Source organism: Hyaena hyaena, unplaced genomic scaffold, assembly GCF_003009895.1.
Source record: "Hyaena hyaena isolate Hyena2069 unplaced genomic scaffold, ASM300989v1 scaffold_851, whole genome shotgun sequence".
NCBI classification, from domain to species: Eukaryota; Metazoa; Chordata; class Mammalia; order Carnivora; family Hyaenidae; genus Hyaena; species Hyaena hyaena.
In genome coordinates, this window is record NW_024081483.1 from 216,756 (window position 1) to 230,242 (window position 13,487).

At 43.3% G+C, this 13,487-nt stretch overlaps 1 protein-coding gene across 7 annotated transcripts in view; it reads right to left on the reverse strand.

The window, feature by feature from the left end:
- The window catches only part of DPF3 (double PHD fingers 3), a 255,832-nt gene that overhangs the window by 40,696 nt on the left and 201,649 nt on the right, over nucleotides 1-13,487 (reverse strand). Inside the window, exons 9-10 of one of the 7 annotated variants that reach the window (XR_005525989.1) lie at nucleotides 11,185-12,556; nucleotides 1,561-3,361 (exon numbers count right to left, since the gene is read on the reverse strand). The exons of the other annotated variants lie outside the window; for them this stretch is intronic. The gene's annotated coding sequence lies outside the window, so the exon portion shown is untranslated. Of the gene's footprint in view, nucleotides 1-1,560; nucleotides 3,362-11,184; nucleotides 12,557-13,487 lie in introns of those variants that run through there. 7 annotated transcript variants of the gene reach the window in all.

Below are 13,487 nucleotides of genomic sequence, written 5' to 3' on the forward strand. Positions count from 1 at the left end.
AAGAAAGAAAGAAAGAAAGAAAGAAAGAAAGAAAGAAAGAAAGAAAGAAAGAAAGAAAGAAAGAAAGAAAGAAAGAAAGAAAGAAAGAAAGAAAGAGGCAGCCCCTGCCCTCATGGGCTACCATTAAAGACATTTGATTCTGCTGGGTCTCCTCTATTCCTTAGTTACTTACACTGATACTACACCCACATGCTAGGCAATCTATTCCTACAAGCAGCCCAAAGACCATACCTACAAAGAGGTAGGCATGTCATAAGGTAAGACACTACTTACAGAGAGAACATTTGCCCAGCAGAATCAAGGTACTCTTTTGTAGGGCATAAATTAGAAGGGAGATTTCAGGTGCAATCACTTCCCTGCTGAGAAGATATTTAATCCCACTGGTGACCTCTGAATTGGATCTAGTGTCTCAAATTTAAGTCTCTTCAGGAAGTGGGTGATATTTAATAAATATGCAAAACCTCCTCTCTACACTAAGTGTCTATCAACAGATGTGGTATGTGCACACCAGAGAATATCACTCAGCCTTCAAAAGGAATGAAATTCTGACACCTGCTACGATATAGATACACCTTGAAGACATTATGCTAAGAGAAATAAGGCAGTCACCAAAGGACAAATACTATATGATTCCACTCATCTGAGGTACTTCCAGTAGCCAAATTCATAGAGATAGAAAGTATAATAGTGGTTGCCTGGGGGTTAAGGGGAGGAGAGCATGAGGAATTCTGTTTAATGGCGACAGAGTTTCAACTGGAGAAGACAAAAAAGTTCTGGAGTGGATGGAGGTGAGCTGTGCAACAATGTGAATGTGTTCAATGCCACTAACCATTAAAATGGTACATTTTATGTAATACATATTTTACCACAACAAAAAGAAAGCAAGAGTCTAAGGAGGCCATAAGGTGCGGGGAGGGGGGGTGCTTTTTAATGTTAGGGAAGCTTCTAAGCCCATAATAAATATCACAAGGTGACAATGCTCAGAGGGCATGACATGGCCTGAAAGGTCAGTCTGGTTCCACCTGACCTAGAGCACCCATCTGGGAAGGGTATTCACTTCCACACACAAGAATAGCCTATCATAGGGTCTGGTTTATAGCTGTACCAACTGGCATTTTGGGGACGCTATACTAAGAGTGCCTTTCAGACAATGAAAACATTAACCTCCCTGATTTTTCCACACACACACTAAATCTCACACTCTTATGCCAAACTGTTCTTGGCATAGATAAAATGGCAACAATGAACAGGTATATCAAGTCTATACACATAAACAGGCTCTCCGTGGAGAGGGTGACAGTGGCTATAGTGATGGTGGGTGGGCAACAGCAACTCTGGACTCAGAAAGCACATACTGGCACCAACGCTGGGCACTGTTCGCTTCCCAAGCCACCACCTGTCAGCCAAGCCAGTGGCAACTACTGTTTTATACTGTGCTTCTAAATAAAACAGTAAGGTTCAACACAACTTGGGCATGCAAGTGGGCAGAATCCTTTCAAGAGGGTATGAAAGTCAAACTCAAGTAGGATGAGGTTGGCAAAGTAAAATTTACAGAGATGCTATGGGAGCATTGGAAACAGACGTTTATTTAACAGAAACTTACACAAATTTGATACAAACCCTACATTATGCAAAGCTTTATCACAATTCTACACATTGTAACTTGTGGGAGTTGGTTGGAGAGTGGGCTGTTATTATTATAATTATTAGCATTTTGAAAAGGGACCTTTTCTATTGGAAAAAGTCACAGAAAAGGGCTACAAAATGGTACAAAGACACTCTTGGTGATCTCCCGCCTTCCACCCCAGGACTGGCCTCGAATGAGAAAGCTGAAAGGGCTGGCAGGAGGGCTGTGCCCATCCAGTCTCCCCTTTCAAAGGCAGAGAGATTCTCAGGCTCAGAACCATTTCAGTAACACTGGCACTCAAGGACTCTTGCCGAGGAGAACATCCAGCGTTAGACTATGAATTCGTTATTGGGACTCTGCTTACGAGTGAGGGAAACTCAAGAGCATGGACATGTAGAAGACCTGGAATAGAACCGAGTGGCTCTGCCGGTCAACACAGCTCCCTCGCCAGGCCACAGATCCAGTGTTGAATTACGTAGGCCAGTATGTTCACTTCTACCCACACGGCCATAAAAGGACATGTTAGAACGCGTGTCTTTCTCCTTTACCCCACCAGCAACTGAATTTGAGGTTCCCATCATTCAGGTTGGCCTTCCTTGCCCTTGGGGACACTCTAGAACCTTAGGCCACCCCAAAGCCTGATCAGTAGAAGTCTCCCTTTTCCAGTCTCCTCTGGAAGTTGTTAGGTGACCAAATTAGTATCATCTCAGCTGATGCTTATTTGTTGTCTTTTTTTTTTCCCCTCATTCTTCGCTGCGTTATTTTAAACAAAGCTGTCTGTGTTTGAAAATGTTGAACTCGTAAAGATACAGTTAATCACTAGATGGAATTCCTTTCTGAACTAGGCCTCGTCAGACATGACAACCAGAAGTCGAGCTGTTTCTTGACATCCAGATGAATGGGGTTTGCCTACGGGGAGGGGGGAGGGAGTCTTTTGGGGAGTGGGGAGAGCCTTTGTGGCTAATTTATTTCCGTCACGTCTTAACACATAACCATGTAACATCACCAACGCTTCCAACAGAATTTTGAAGGAAGGAAAAAAAAAAAACCAATCACTCCTCACTTACCACATCCAACTCGCAGAAATAAAAATACCTAAAGCACATACATGAATGGCTTTTTTAAAAGCCTGAGAGAGCAGAGTTGATCTTTATTTTCTCATTAAAAATGTGGGGTCTTTTTCCTTAGAGTTAATATGCAGTCTTTATTTTACATTAAGTAACTCTTTTGATTTCGTGTCTTCACAAAATTGCTTTTAACTTTCGAAGTAGGAGGTACTTTAAACAAAAATACTGTGCCACGTCACCACTTTTTTTCTTTTAAATATTGAAATAAATAAAATAGTTAACTCTCTTTTTTTCCGTCACTTTGTTCGTATTCAGTTATTTCTACTGTAGAGCAATTCCAGTCTGACCTGGGTACGTTCTCACAGACACTTAAAGAAAACGTAATGAAGAATTTTAAAAAGGAAAAAAAATCTTCTTATTGCACAAACTTATTAGGCCATTCCCGAGACTTCTCTGAGCTGAGCTGAGCGGAGTTGCGCTGGAGGCTTTTCCACAATCCAGGCTCCTGTGTTGGCTGAAACACACGCGCAGGAGGGGGCCGGGCAAGGGAAGAGGAAGAGGAGGAGGAAGACAAGGAGGAGGAGGCGCAAATCAACGTGGCTTCTTTTCACCTTCTTCAGAAATGGCTTGCTTGAAGGGGGCCAGGGTGTCCAGGTCATAGAGTTGACTGCAGAGGGAAAGGCAACGAAAGATAAAACAAAAAACAGCAGCACAGAACAACTACCTAAAAAAGGGAAGATTAAAATGAAGGGGGTGGTGGCGATGACATGAATTGAAAAGAAAAACAAAAGAAGAAAGAGAGAGAACACACTACCTACGGCCATGCTAATGAGACCATGGCTACGCGAGAGGAGAATGTGGCTCCTGGCTCCTGTGCCTGGAGCAGCAGCAGCACGAGACGAGCCACAAGTAGGGCAGGTCAGCGGCACCTGGGCAACCGACTGACACAAGAAACAGAAGGGGACACAGCTGGATTTTCAAACCCTAGGTGGTATAGTAGACAAAACTGGGTGCTGGCCAAATTTATCGGTTTTTTCTCCTCTACTTGGAAGCTGAATCTTTTCACTGTTAAAATACCCCGGAAGGACTGTTATGATGCAATCTGTCTGCCTGTCACCTAAGTGGAAATGAGTTGTTCTATGGTGTAGGACAAGTGGCAGTTACAAAAACCCCAACCGATGCCTCATTTGGCCGAAGGCCCAAAGGACATTGCTTCAAGTGCACACCCTCACCCCCCAACCCCAAGCGATTCCAGGGTGTCAGAATTACTCAGGGAGAGAACTAAGCCGAAAGATCCATTCCAGTCAACTAGCCCAGTGATCCCAACTGTCAGCCTTGGAACCTGGGGGTAGTTCAATCCTGCTGGCTCCTTTAGCCAGGATGAATACCAACCAGGAATGGATTTGGCTTCTAGCTGAAATGAAGTCTAAGTTATTTTAGGCTTTGGAATGGAGTAGTCTGCACAAAGGAGGAAGCAATAAAACCAAGGACTATCACATTTCACCCCAGAAGCAGTCCCCGAGGGCAGAGATGAGTGCCCCTAAGCAGTACCCACATCACACTGGGCTGGGTGGCAAGGGAGGGAGGAAAGGAAGGAGAGGCCCAACCGGAAAATGGCCAAGGTGGCAGGGAACAAACCTCAAAATCAAATGAGTAGCTCAGCCTCCTCCAAGGTGAACCCCTCTACCCCCCATCTTTCTTTCTAGTACCCAAGGCCTTACTGCTCCAGGGTACAGGACTGGTATAGATGCACTTCTAAAACTGAGACTCTGTCTACTTATGTTTTCAAGGGAAGGCTGAGAAGAGACTCATTTCTACACACCACCAAGCCCTTCCCTGACCTCTCTCCTATTTTTTTCCCCTCCATCCCATCCCATGTCCTCCCAACGTCTCACCTCTCAGATCTGCTTTCCTGGTGCCCCTTCCCAGACCCAGTCCTCATCCCTAATGCTCATCTCTTCACTCTCCCACCTGCCTCTAGCCCCTTCACTCCTCTGATAAGATTAGGTGTCCTTCAGATCTCCTACAGGTGCCTACCAAGTGTTCTCTTGTTGGGCATCCAAATTTTCACTCCCTGCCAGGAGTCTTTCTGTCTCTACCAGTGTCCGTGATCTCTCTAGTCAGATATCACTTACCACTCGTTTACCAGTCTGTCTCATAGCCATACCTTCATGACCTTCTAGTTTCCTCAAATTTCCATCCTTGCCCCTCCAACACACACACACACACACACACACACACACACACACACACACACACACACTTTTCTTCTTTTGCCTCATTTAAGTCACCTGGAAAATAGCTGGTTGGTTTCCAACTTTGTGCTCCCAACATCCATCTTCTCCTTCACTTCCTCTGGCTGGGCCAACTTCAGGCCATTGAAAACTTCCCACTGCACCTCAGTCCCCTTCAAGGAGGCTACCTTTCCATCCCTCCACACATCTTCAACTTTCCCCCTGCTCCGGTCCTCACACCCTCATTCTCCCTCCTGACTCCCCATTGCTACTTTACTGGCTCCTGGATCTCTTCTACCCCCTCTGACTTGACCAGTGGATGCTGTGTCCAGATAGGACCTCTCCAACATTTCTATCCACAGTATTTATTGAGCATCCCCTATGTATGGAGTGAGACACTAAATCCTTCCACTAATCAGTTTAGAAGCATCGCTCAGTTCTCAGTTTATTTCAACAAATAATTATGGCACAATGGTGTCAGGCACTGTCTGAGGGACATGAATGACCTCATCTTTGCCCTCAAGGAACACATCATCTGTTTGATGAGAAAGACTACAAACAGTCATGTTATAATAAGCACTAAACTAGTATCATGAACAAAACACTACAGACCAATACTTAAGCATATATTTGCATTGTGATTTTTGCCATTTTACATGGCTTGGGTGGCAACCCCCAGCTTTGCCTTTTGTTCAGCTCCATCTCCATCCTCTCCGACAACAGACATTCTTGGCAACAGAATAAATAGCAATAGCCAATCTAAAGCTCTTAGTTGATCTGGATGACTTCCTCCAAGAAAATCTCCTTGACTACTGTAGTCCCCAGCAAAAATAATTACATATCACCCCATGATGCTCTTATACATTTTTAACTGCTTGTGAATATCTAGTCTGCCCAACTATATTGTCAAAAATCCAGTGGACATCAATTCCATTGGCCCCATGTTTAATTTCATCCTAGCCTTCGCAGGGCTGAACAGCTGTGTGCATATTGCTATTATTCAGTCTCTAGTTGCCAAATAAACAAAGGTATATATGAATGAAAGTATTATCATCCCAAGTGTATAAACATGGTATCCTGAACCTGAGCTGAAAGGACAAATGTCTGAATCACCAATAATGGGATACATCAATCATATACCCTCTGATAGGAGGCCCTAAGAAGGATGCAACATCATTTCTGTGGCACTCTCACCCAAATTCATAACCTGACTGTAACTTAAAAAACAGCACACAAACCTGAAGTGAAGGGCTTCCTATAAATTGATTAGCCAGCACTCTTCAAAAAGCATCAAGGTATGAAAGATAAGGACAGACTATGGAACTAACAACTACAGATTAAAGGGCTTTAAGAGGACATGACAACTAAATATGACATGTGATCCTCGATGAATCCTGGACCAGAAAAAGGACATCAGTGAGACAGGCACAATCTGTAGGAGACCTGTAGATTGTGAGGTATTGCATCAAAGTTAATTTCCTGATCTCAATCATTGTACTGAGATTATTTGAAGAATCTAAATACAAGGTACATAAAAATTCTTTGTATCACTTGTGTGAGTTTTTTGTAAAATCTGAAATTATTTCAAAATTAAAAAATATTTAAGTCTTAGTCATTGGTTGAGGGCCAGTATTGAGGTATTTTGTAAACCTAACCACCAATGCTTTTTAGCTAATAACTCAGTTCTGACAGGGATCTTCCATCATTCTCAGCTGTTTTGTAAATCAATCAAGCAGAATGGTTTTTCCTGTACTGTTATTTTGAGAAAATGGTCAGAAATCACTTTTATTAAGCACAACAGGACCATATAATTCAATTCTTTAATGTTAGAAGCACTCAGGCATGTGAAGTGTTCATTCTTTCCACCTCACCATTTCCACCCTCACCCCCGCCCTGATATCATCACCAAAACACTGACCACGTAAGAAACTCAACTTTAGTTCCTTGGGAAAGTTCATAAAGACTTCAATATTGCTACTTTTCAACAGGGTTCTGATGTGATCATAGGTTGGGTTTTGTTTTGTTTTATTTTTATAGCATCAAATACCTCCTTTCAATCCAATAAGGTCTTGAATGAAAGACCTCAAAAACCCTTGACTCCCTTTACTCAAGAAATCTTCAAACTATGATCTATGGAGAAGTCAGTGTAGACTGTGGAAAGTTTATTAGGAGACTCAAACACCATTTACTGAGCCTAGAAATTCAGACAGTCACCTAACATGATCAGTCTGTTTCCTCATCAGTAAAATGGGAATCAATGACATCTATCCCACCCTACAGGGTTGCTTTAAGAATCATCATGATGATATTGGTTATATATTATGATAGGGTAAAAAACATCCATGTACTAAGGGACAGAGAAACTGATGCAGAGATTCATGGCAACAAACTCACATCTGGGAATGAGTCCAGAACCCAGAACTTTTTACTTCTACTCTAGGTTTCTACTCACTAGATCAAAAATGCCTCACTCCAAAAATATACAACACAATTAACTTCACTTCCAAAGGCTAAACCAAGCCTCCCGTGGACAAATTTCTAATATATGAGCCTTCTCAAACTTTAAGTACAAGTTCAAGATCATATTCATCAGATGTAACAGGAGGCATATTGGGATAATATTAATTAATTTTATTCCACCATGAAGTGAGTACCTCCAAACAGCTTTTAGTTCTCTCCCCGAGTAATGATCTTGTGTTCCCTCAAGTGCTATATAAAAGCAGTAGCAGGCTGCAGCCCATTAGGTGCAGAGAGGGATGCAGAGTAAGCAGGAAGGCTTAAAGGGGTACAATTGATGTGAACATCATATTTTTATTAAATCCTTCTCTCTAAAATACCAGTAGCAAATTGCATTACTGACTTTAAAGTACCTTTAAAAAATTAAATGCATATTTCTCACTCCCGGGGTTACTGAATAGAGGACCTAATCTCTACAGTCTCAGTAACAGAAATAAAGGATTAGATTGTTCTAGGTGGGAGAAAAAAACCATCTGACAGACAGAAAGTCATCACTTTTGCACCAACAGTTCTCCCCAGGGGATTTGAAGGTTGTAACAAATCTAAAAAGTTCTATATCTTTGGTTCTCCTGTCTTTGGGTTAAGACTAAAAACATTAGGTGACACTTCTGAAGCATTCTGGGTGGTGCTTTCCTGAGCTGAGAATAAAGGAAACTAGTCAGATTGTTTTCATCTTGATGACTCTAATTTCTTTTATATTGAACTTGAGTAGTGCTACTCATTTAACAAAAGCAACAGAAGAATAGATGTGTTCACTGCTCACACAGCTCTTGCAACTCCTGAGGTCACACACACACAAAAGGGGGACGTCATTCCTAACAGGCATCAGGGAGGGAGTGTCTAGAAATGATGGTTTTGAAGATGAGTTTTCTGTGATATTCTGCACAGAATTTTAATTGGAATTGTACTTTTAGGGATCTAATTGTTTCCTCTTCAGTCTTAAAATTGCTTTTAATAAGGTTATCTTTTAAAACTATATTCATTACAAACACCCCTTTCTTTGGTTGGACCTGAGAAAAAGTGAGGGATTATCTATCTATCTATCTATCTATCTATCTATCTATCTATCTATCTTTTCTATCTATCCATCCATCCACCTATCTATCTATATCTTCCCTTCTTTGACCAAGTATTAGTTGGAAAAAGAGTGTTAGTTGAAAGGAGTGTCAACAAAACCGTAATCAAAGGAGGTATCATATTTCCAGAAAAATTTCAAGGAAAAGTATACAAGCAACTGTAGAAGCTGTTGGATCAGGCTCTAAAGGAAAGGGGGGAGAGATTCAACGAGTTAGCATAAAAGTTGGAAATAAAGTTCTCACAGAATACAGAAGCACCAAAGTAGTTCTAGATGACAAGGATAATTTTTTATTTAGAGACGGTGGATGACATTGTTGGAAAGTATGCAGATTGAAATAAATAACTACTGAAATGGCATCACGTGAAGCTGCCCATTCCACTGAGGTTCTGAAAGCTTTCATAATGTAAAGAATGTCCATGTCTCCTTTCAAATAAACTAATGATATTCAAACTTCAAAGGTTATAAATAAAAAATGCTAATCTATCTATATTCCTATATTCCATACATTAGGAACAGGCAAGTAGCAGCATAGAACAAGCGTAAAGGAAAGAGGTCCTGGAGTCAGGTTACCAGGGATCGAAATCTGGCTCCTTATTATCTGTGAGGGCTTAGGTACATTTCTTAACCTTATTACTAAGCCTCAGCTCCACAGCTGTAAACTGGGGCTAAGACAGGCACCTACTTCATGGCATAATCATGAGAATTAAATGAACTATCCTAGAGAAAGCACCCAGAAAATGCCTGGTACATAAATGTTGGCCATCATTACATAGAGAAAACGGGATAAAGGTATAACATCAACCATCAGGGCATTTGGAAACCCGTGACAGCCAGCTCCCCGCTCCTGTGCCTCCTCAGAGTTTCCTTCCTTCACCTTAAGACATTTGTCTTCAAAGCCACGTTCATTCCGCTCTCTCAAGCCTCACTCAACCTCTCTGGATTGATCTTTCTCAACTGAAAAGCGGAAAGCTTGAACTTGATCATCTTGAAAGTGCCCTCCAGGTCCTTTTCGTTTTTTTTTTTTAAAGGATGTTAATTCTGACTGAGTCTGTTGGAAGCTGCTATAAGCAAGGTGAGACAAGGTCCTCAGGCATTACTATGCTTGGCTGGCCACACCGACTGAGAAAGATGAGGGCATCTACTACCCCCAAAAGGAGGAACTGAAGTCCAAACCTTGCTAGTAAAATTAAAATAGATAAGCAATAGCCATCCTTGGATAAATCATTCCACGGGAGTTTGCCTTGTTTAGGCAGTTCACTTTGGTTCTCCTCCCAAGCCCCAAGCTAGCCTCTGAAATTAGGTGGCTTTTTATCATTTAAATTTAGTAGGTTTTTTTTTTTTTTAAATCTCCAGTTCAAAGGCAAGCTGTCATTGAACATTTTAGGGCTACAAACAACTACACAGGTTTCAAATGACAGTATAGATTGGTTGGACATATTTTTATTAGCTTGGAAGCTCACACTTCATCAATGAGAGCAAGGTACAATGCTATGAATCCAACAGCTAAGTCAGAGTAACAGAACAGATGACAAGGAGGAGAATGACAGGAAGAGCAGGTTGTATCCTCAGCAGAAACCAACTGGAACCAACTATGTGGGCTTTTTCACACAGGTGAGCATGCAGGAATATTATAGCACAGGAGGTTTATTCCGTATTTGCCAAGAGCAGGGCCACACGCGGATGAGGCGGAACATCCCAAAGTGGGTGAGGCTGTTCCGTCCTCTCCCAACTGAGAGCAAATGCCAGCATCAGCACTTACACATTTCAAGCAGGAGAAAAGTAGAAGTCCTTTCTGTCTCAGGCTACCAGGGAAGCACAAAGAGTCCATTTGTGCGCTTCTTTGCTTAGCCTTTGCTTTTGTTAGGTTGGCTTGTTATTTTAATGAGAGGTCTAATTCAGGAAGATTTGCAAAGCCCGGATTGTCAAAGCAGATCATCCCAGACACTTACAAGTAGCCTGTTGCCTGGACAGCTACTTGGATCTCCCAACCCAAGCCAAATGGCGGTGCCCATGTCTCTGGACCTGTGCTCTCATGGAGGCTGGAAACCCTGACCACACTGATCTGAAGAAGTTCAGAATCTTTAGCTCAGCTCAGCTCAGCTGAGTGTCTTCCTAATCAGAGATCCTCTTTAATCTGGACTCATCCCCCTGGCTGTAACGTGAGAATGTGGAGCAAGGAATACCGCCCTGGACATGCAGACCCCAGATGGCTGCACTCTCTCATTCCACCCAAGTCCAGCAGTCAGCTCCGACCTCCAATCCCTGGACTCCACCTGCCAGCTGCAGCGACGGGAGGCAGACTTAGCCAAGCACTTCCCCAGCCATTTCCTCTGATGGTTGAAGCCAGAAGCCAGAAGCCCACCATTCTCTGTACAGGGCCCGTCCCAGGGTCCAAGCAAGCCTCAGTTCCCACACGAGGCCCAGGCCCCCGTGGGTAAGCATGCACACACAGAGAGCAGAGGGCTGGGCGGAGGACACTCCGGTAGCCACACCCACACTAATATGGTAGTGTGAACCCAGAAAAACAAAAGACAAGCTGGGGCGTGGGGAGGAAAAGGAAAGGAAGGAAAAACGAAAGAAACAAACAAACAAACAAACAAACCAAAAAACCCAACTATGATGGTTTTGCCCTCACTGTACGACAGGCCAGCCAAGACATACCTTTTGACTACGACTGCACAGCTGTTGGTTCTTGGGACTGCCGACAACGTGGATGGTCTTCTCCATCGCCCCAGGGACCTTGGGCAAGTGTTGCTTTGGTTTATTTCAGGAGGTGCTATTGGAAACATAAAACAAAGTGCCTGGAGGGCACTATAAAAAAATAGAAGAAGAGACACGGGAGACTTGATCATCCAACGGGAATTTATGTTTGTAAACAGGGGCCAAGGGGAGAGGGAGATATACTGTGAGGTATCATTCTTTCTTCCATGAGCGTGGCCTCAGGTTGCTTTGTCACTGCTGAGTCCATGACTTGCTGTTCAGATTCCATTCCTGCATTTGGAAATTGCTCTTCGCCAGGAGGAAAGTGAGGAGAAACCCAGCAACAACACCACAGCGGCTATGCTGGCGGAGGGGAGGAGCCCAGGAGGTGCTGGAGGGAGGCCACAGGCAGAGGCCCAGACTTCCCAGGAGCTGCTGACATTTTCTTGCAAGCAGGGAGGAAGACGGAAAGGTCAGGGAGCAGAAATGGGGAGGGGGTCTGCCGTAGGGAGCCACACACTTCGTGGGGTACAGAAAGTGCCATCATCTCCAGGCGAGGAAATCCTCCTGACTAGGTGTCCTTGAGTCAACCCCTCCCCCAGCGGCTCTCTCCCAAGCAGGATATCACTTCAATTGCTTTGATTTCCCTTCTCTCTCTCAAAAAAAAGTCCATATCTAATAATAGCTAGAATACATAAATAATAATTTTTAACGTTATTCGTTCTTTGTTTCCAAACCCAATGTTCCTCCTCTCTTCATTTTGCCAATAAATAGGAAAACTGAGGAAATCGACTCTGCTCGGGTCAAAAAGATGCCCTCCCTCCCCCAAAGAGAGGCAGTCCGCCTAACTTCCCATTTCTATGGCAAATAAACAGTACTTCATGATGCCATCTCTCTGAAGGACTGTTATCCTGCTCTTTTGTTCTGCTTTGTTTCAGTAGTTTGTGCTTCTGTTGTACATACCCAAAACAGGGGGGAAGGGGGGAAGGATGCGAGGAAGGAGACAGGAAAAAGCAAAGACGAAGGGAAAACCTAAAGTTGACTTTCATTTAAAAAAAATATATATCAGACCCAGAATAACGACCAAAGTCAGAGGGTGGCGGCTATTCGCCCAGAGAGTCTGTTCCGTGGGTTTAGCAACTGCCCTTTTTATCTGCTGTGGGCGAACCCCGGCCACTGCGGCGTCCTCGGCAGGAGCGAGGCTCTTCCAAATCGTCCTCATCAAAGCCGTGGAAAGTTGACGTGTCACTTTCTGATGTGGAACCGAATAAGTCCTCCGTGGTGCGTGCTGCGGCCGCTGCCTCCTCCTTCCTGCCTTCTCCTCCCAAATGAGCTGACATGTATGATGAATATATCAGCACATGGGTTAAGCAACAGACAGCATTATTAATACTCTTATTACATTCTTACAATGTTACTCTTAATAGCAAGATCATAAACCATTTCACACCAGAAGGGATTAGCTGGGTGTATCACCTGGTGACAGGGATTTGGGGTAACGGGACAAAACCAACATTTCCAGGAAAAAGGATTCCTCCCTCCCCAGAAAGGCATCATCTCTACCAGAATATATACATCCACAGCTCTGACAGCGACAGATTCAACCGTGGTCTTTTCTCTCCTCTTCCGTATGCATACATACGCATGCATGCTCGCTCAACCCCGCCCCAGACAGTGAGTTTCCTTGGTGGTTTTTAAGCCTGGTTGGTATTTCTCTGGTGTTCTCGGCTGGTGTTTCTCTTTGAACATTGTGTGTCCTTCACTTTGACAGTCAGCTTTACAAAGGTATTACTGTCAGATAACCCATTCGAGGTGGTTAAGCCTCCATCCGTTTTATTTTTATTTTTACCCGCTTCTAATCCCATTGTTTCAGCACCCTTTCAATTCTGCCCTTACACCATGTAGTTCATTTGCACTGAAAGCATGAAGAAGTTGATAAGTGGTAGGTAATAAAAGAGTCTCTCATTTTTTTAACCACTGGAGGAAATTCTGTGATCTGCACCTGCATTCATGAGCGTGCACGTATACATCTGTGTGCATACACGTGCACACGTGCGGGTACACACACACACACTCCAGCCACTAAACATGCCCAGGTCTTAGTTACTCCAGAAAGTCCAGAGCTGTCAAGTCTGCCTCAGAGCACTAAAAAAGCAGAAATAAGGGTTTATAAAGCCTAATAAAATATAGTATCCTGAAATCCATAAAACTCAGGTTCCAACTTATTTATATTGTAAATGGGCCCCAGGACTGCCCCCGAATGA